A 6,456-nucleotide genomic window follows, 5' to 3' on the forward strand; every position below is an offset into this window, starting at 1 on the left:
ACAGTCAGTTGACCAGAAGGGTAAGTGCTCCCGGGCCTATAAACCTAGCACTAGGAACAAGGAGTGTCAGTCTGGCTGTGCAGGCAGCAAGGAGAGGAGCTCCAGAGCGTGATGGCTGCAGCAGAGGAACTGACCGGCACCCAAGAAGTCCCCAAGAATTGTAAGTAAAATAGAAGGGGGACTTACGGCTTGCGGGAAAGTTAGGACTCAGTGGGTGCATCTACACATGTGTTTTACTGCAGAATTGATTAAAGTGTCACCATCTACACGTGCACTGGTATTAGGGTGCAGTAAATTAATTGACTCTGCCATAAGATAGTACTGTCAGGAACAGTACAGTGTTATAGCGGAGTCATTTACTGCATAGAAACTCATGTATGGACAAGTTTGAGCCAGCGTGCAGCAGCCCCAGGCTGGCAGCAGGCTCAAGGGATCAGCCACACAGCTCCATAGTTTCAGCACTCTCCTGCCCCAGCCAGTTCCTCTGCTGCCGCTCAAGTCCAGGGCTGACCCCCTGAGCCTGCTGCCAGCCCGCCGCTCCACCCCAGTTCAAACTGCTGTGGTCCTGGGCGCACATGATGATGCTGCACCTGGGAATAAGTGGCTCAGGTGTCAATTGCGCCAGAGTTTATTGAGCCTCATTAATAGCTCATGTAGATGCACCCAGCATGGGGAGAGTTTTGTTAGATAGCCAGTGGGCTTTTGTTTTTGTTCTTATTAATATTGGAGGAACTGATATAGCTATAAGGGGAGGTCTAAAGGCCACAGAGGGGTTTCTGGCAGGCACTCAATAGCAGGCAGCCTAGCTTGGGGACAGGGACCCGAAGAGCTATGGACTGAAGCAGGCTGAGGCTACGAGGGCCAAAGCCAGTGGGAGCAACCCATGAGGGCAGAAGCCTGGGATGGTGGAAGCAGCCCAGCTTGGCATCGGAGGCCCAGAAGGCTGAGGGCTAAGAGAGGGTCCAGCTACTGTGTGAGGACCAGGGGCCTAGAAAATGGAGGGCTGAAGCCAAAGCCGACTTAAGCCAAGAGGACCAAAGCCTGGGGAGGGATTAGAGCCAAGGACCCAGAGAAAAGAGAGCCTTGCCAGGGCCCCTGCCTGGTGAGCTGACTAGAGTGTGAGCAGAAGCAGGCAAGCCTGGGGTTAGGCACCCAGAAGGCTGAAGGCTGGAATAAGACTACAGTCACAGGACGAAGGCCAGGGGCCCAGAGGGCAGAAGGCTAAAGTCGCAGCAAGGAGTCTGAAGCAGAGCAGGCTTCAACCAAGATGGGGGCTGAAGCCTAGGACAGGTGGAAACCAGACTGGAGCCAGGGGCCTGAGAAGTAGAGAGCCTTGTCAGGGCCAGGGGCTTGGCCATCTAGAATGAGTAGATAGTTAACAGGTGGGGTTACCAGAACCAGTGGACGTCTCAAGTAACATCTATGAGGCATGGACATGGCTGCAGGAGATCAGTAGAAAGGGCAAAATGAGACTACAAATAGCCTTGGCAACTAGTGCTATTGGGGAACAGACAGGGACAGAAGAGCCCCAGTTAATACTTGAGGGCAAGCCTGAGATCAGCTGGGTCCAAGAGGGGCTCTCACTAGACCAAGAATAGAAGCAGGCTCCTTCTGAGACCCTGGGGCAGTCTTTCTGTAACCTAATTATTCCATCAAAGGCATGGCAGACAAGAGAAAAGGGGAAAGTGCCCAAGGGCCAGAGCAGGGCAGGCGCTGTGTGGCCATCAGGGGGCACTGCAGCTGCCCCTGGGGCCCAATCCTGTTACAGTGAACCTACCTCCACTCCTTGGGAATTTCCTCAGTTTTCCAAGACTTACTGAAAGTTGTCACTAATGGGCCAAGAAACCCATTCCCCCTCTCCCCTCCCCCGGTTAACTTGCTTCCAAGAGTTTTAAAAGAGCTGTCTGGATCAGATGACTATAAAATATCTAACATTAGTAACTGTTGTTTAACACTCTCCTTGGTGCACTATTTTATCATGATATTGTTAACAGTTGAGATAAATCTGTTTGATTTAACAGCCACAGGTGTAATTACCACCCTTCTGTTAGGACAGTCATAAGAAGCCAGCCAGCTCCTTTATAGAATCAGATTGTTAAAACAATAGCAGTCACAAATGATACAGGGAGGCATCATTGACCAAAACAGAGTCAATTCACCTGTAAGTGGAGGGATTTCTTTGGTTACTGATTTGTAAAAGTGTGCAATACAGGAAAGACCAGACAAAGTGAGGGAAAAGGCATCCAGGATGCACCAGATGCAGCTGAAACAAGTACAGAGAAGATGACTTTGAAAAATAAACTGAAAAAAACCTTTTGAGCTGAGTGTGGGCTAGGAGAGGCTTGGAGCTATGGGCAAAGCAGTTTGGCTCCTCTTGTGTTCAGGGGAACAGGAATTTTTCATGTTTGTAAATAAAAGACTTCAACTGATTCCGCACCAGTTTCTTCTCTTAACAGAAACAGCCCACAAGGTCCCAGATTTGACACACTGCTCAGGTCAATTTAAAAAAAGGTGGTAATGATACAACATACCTGCATCCTGTGGAAGAGATAACCACCTTCAGCACCTCTCCCTTTCTACATTATCATTAGGCTTGGCAGGATTTGATTTTTAAATGTTGATTTCACCTCACACTCACAGACTAAGGAAAAAATATTTCTATTGTTAATAATCAAAATTCATAGAAAGTAGACTTAAGAAAAATGACAGCCGATGGAGTGTGTGACAACGGGAGGAGCAGTCTTACAGAACTGTGCTGACTGTAGTTTGGACTACAAATTCTCCCAAACTCCCTCCTCTCTGTCACTCTGTCTCCATCACTTCTTGGGGAGATCAGGATGGAGGAAACATGACAAATCATAGCGCAGGGGTTGGGGGCTCTCCTAATCTAGCTAACAGGAAACACTGTGCTGAGGAATAGCCATCCCCCTTCCTGCAGTGTGTAAGGTCCTGAGATCAGGCCTGGGTTGGAAGGGTCACAGACCACACACCCCTCAACACTAGCTCTGCATTGGGGTCAGCAGGGCAGGTGGTCTGTCTCTTTGCCCTTTGCATAACCCAGGAAGCCCTTAGGGCTTGAAGTCTCTGCCCTGCTGGACAATCTGCAAAGGGAGGGGTGGGCAAAATGCAGGACGGATGCAGCCCACCAGGCCATTCTATCCGTCCCACAGAGCCCCTAAAAAATTTAGAAAATTAATATTTATCTGCCCTGAGCTGCCTGTCATGCGGCCCTCAATGGCTTGCCAAAACTCAGTAAGCGGCCCTCCACCCAAAATAATTGCCCGCCCCTGTGCTAAGGGCATGGGCAAGTTTGTCTCTGGCCTGATGGGTTGCCAGCTCCTTCCACCCTGCCAAGAGGGCAGTGAGAAGGGTATAAGGTGAATTGGCAGCTATGTGGCTGCTTGGGCAGCAGGTGAAATCTCATTCCCCTCCACAAAGCAAACAGAAGAGCCAGCAGGACATGTTCCCTGTGATGCCAACCACTCAGGGATGCCAGGAAACCCATGAATGCCAAGGGGAAGACTGCCCTGGCACTAAATTCAACTATGGGACCATCCACAGCCCTCCCACATAAAGGCAGCTGTCATGCTGTGTACAGGCCCCCAGACTGCTCCAGATGGGCTGAGCTGGAGTTTGTTTCTCTGCTGGATGAACCGGCTGCAGCTGTCTCTGCCTTGTGCTCCAGACTGGAGATAAATGCTTGTTTCCAAGCCTTGCTCCAACTTGTCTGTCCTGTGGAAGCTCAGTGCCCCTGGGGGTGCTACTATGGGATGGCAGCTCCCAGGGAGACAGGGAAGGGGAGGAGCCCTCCACATAGTCACACACACATTCACATGCACACGTGCACCATGTTGGGAGCTTTACATGCTATGGTTCTGGTGTGTTAACATAGGTCAGATAGGCCAGTTGGGCTCTGTGCTGGTGAGGCACTGCACTTGCTGGTAAAAAGATCCATAAATGAAGTCCAGCCTGCACAGGGTCTGAGCTCATCTCTGTAGGATCCAAGCACCTCCCAGGAGTGCATTAAGCACCATGAGTCATGTCAGTCACATGTTCATTCTCTATGCATGGAACTGAGAGCCAGTGTGTGTGTTAATGGGGTCCCCATGCCATGTGTTAACAAGTGTCTGTGAAAAACAGCTGCCGTTCTGGAAGACATCGGCAAAGGCTACAGCTTGAGCCAGTGGTCACCTCCGGATGTGGTGGAACAGCTGTTGTCCCTGAGACATCTCCCCAGCTGGTACGAACAGGCAGGGAGACACCCAAATACTCCCAGTTACCCCAGCAATTCCCTGCACACCCAAAGCAGAGTCTGCAAAATTAGCAACTAGGATAAGGTTCAGCTGTATATCAGACCCAGTTGCCCAGATGCAGAAGCAGCCCTCCCACTCCGTCTGTCTCCATTTCTCTGCCTCTTTCCCCCTAATGGGGTTAAGGACATCTTTTCAGCTATCCCCATCAGCAATTCCTAAGCACTCCCTTTTCATTCAGCAACCCTTCTCTGTGCAAGGTAGTGCCCTGCACAGATAGCACCTCTCTGGAGAGACGGAAGGAGGTTTTGTTCACACAAACCCTTGGAAATTCTCAGGTAGATAACAGCTTGCTGGGCTGTTCCCACCAAGCTTCCTTTGTCTGCTCCTTCACGCTGGGTTTAGAACTGCACTACCTGCGCGTAAAGTACTGTCTTTAATTAAACTGTCAGTTGTCCTGTCATCAAAATCTCTTCTCCCTCAGGGGACATTGGGAGACATTAAGGGGAAGGAAAGAGGAGCTGTCTGCACACGCACAATGCTGCTCTGTGTTGAGCTGCTGGGATGAGGACATGCTTCGAAGAAACGCTTAACACTTCCTAGCATGCCCCTGAGCAAAGTGAGTTGTCCAGTTCTCAGCCACAACCAAAGGGTATTAATCACACTGATGTTGTGGCTGGTGAGGGTAGGGTACTTTCTGTTTTCAAAGGTGTGTGCACTCTCTCTGCCACCCCAGAGAGAGAGGAGCCTTACTAAACCTGTCTTAGAGATGGGGAAACTGAAGCATCATGAAAAGGAAGCTATCTTTCTGAAAAGCGGTCCTTAATGGGTGCTTTGGTGCTCAGCTCAGGATGGCTAAAAGCCAGCATCTGGCAAAGCACTTAAGTGAGTAGATGAGTTGTTCTATGGCAGGCTATGATGGGTAAATGTTTTCAGCTGAGCACAAGCTTCAGGGCATCAAAGGGCCACAGCCTTTGTGATTCAGCTGAGACACCAGAATGAATCAGCCTCAGTGCAGGGCTTCAAGTCAGCACTTCCCTGATCCCAGGCTTGGGCCCAACATACGCAGTCATTCACTCGATCAAATAACACTGCTCATGAAGCATCCACCCCCACTCACCAAGACACTGCTGAAATAATTAACAACGATGACAAACAGCAACTAAAGCATTACTAAACACGTGATCCATCTGTCTGTCTGTGTGGGCTTTACCCTGCCACCCATCCCTGCAGTATGTGGATTTCTCCTAAATAAAATCCATAGCAATAGCACCATCCCTGGTCATTCTCTTAAAGGCAAAGAAATTGCCACAGGTCAAAGTAAAGTGGGAACTTTAAAATGACATGCTCCTGCATGGGACAGGCACTGACTGATGATACCGCCCCCCTGAAACTGGGGCCCTCCCTGTCAGGGGCCTCTGGAGTTGTCTGCTGTGGCTGACAACGGGCATGTTTCAACTGCGGCAAAGCGTGCAGGGGGGTGTGTTTGGGTCTTGGGGAGATCGCTATTACATTTAATAGAATCACAAAAAACTAGGGTTGAAAGGGACCTCAGGAGGTCACCTAGTCCACCCCCCTGCTCAAAATAGGACCATCCTGAACTGCATCATTGTAGCCAGGGCTTTGTTGAGCCCAGCCTTAAAAACCTCCAAGGATGGAGATGCCACCCCCTCTCTAGGAAACCAGCTCCGGCGCTTCCCCCCCTGGGGACCACACCTACAGTGGGCGCTGCTCTGCAGCCGGCCCCAGCACTCTGAGCCGTAAGGCCCACGCAAACGAGAGACCACATAGGTGCAGGCAGAGGGAGCTGGCCCTCTCCACAGCAAAATCGGGTCCCAGGGCTGCCAGCCCGTGCCCTGTCGCCTACCGGTGCTGGCCTGGCAACGAGCAACAGCCCCCCCCAGAGTCAGGGGGGAGCGGGGCGGACCCAGGCCCAGGCCCAGGCCCGGCTCCTGGAGCTCCCCTTCCCCCTTGACAGGGACCGAAGACAGCGGGTGCCCCGGGGCTGTCTGACCCCACGCGAGCGGGGGCTGCTGGCGGCTCGCTCGCGCGGGGGAAGCCGGGGGCTCGTCACGCAGGCGGGGCTGGTCGCTCTTCTGGTGGTGACGAGCCGCCCGCGCCGCCCTCCCGAGCCCGCTTCATCTTCAAAGCGCTTCTACAACCCCCCGCTGATGAATTAAACATGCCTCGCCCTGCTCGGGAGGGG

Source organism: Gavialis gangeticus, unplaced genomic scaffold, assembly GCF_001723915.1.
Source record: "Gavialis gangeticus isolate Ggan-Ray unplaced genomic scaffold, GavGan_comp1, whole genome shotgun sequence".
Classification (NCBI taxonomy): Eukaryota; Metazoa; Chordata; order Crocodylia; family Gavialidae; genus Gavialis; species Gavialis gangeticus.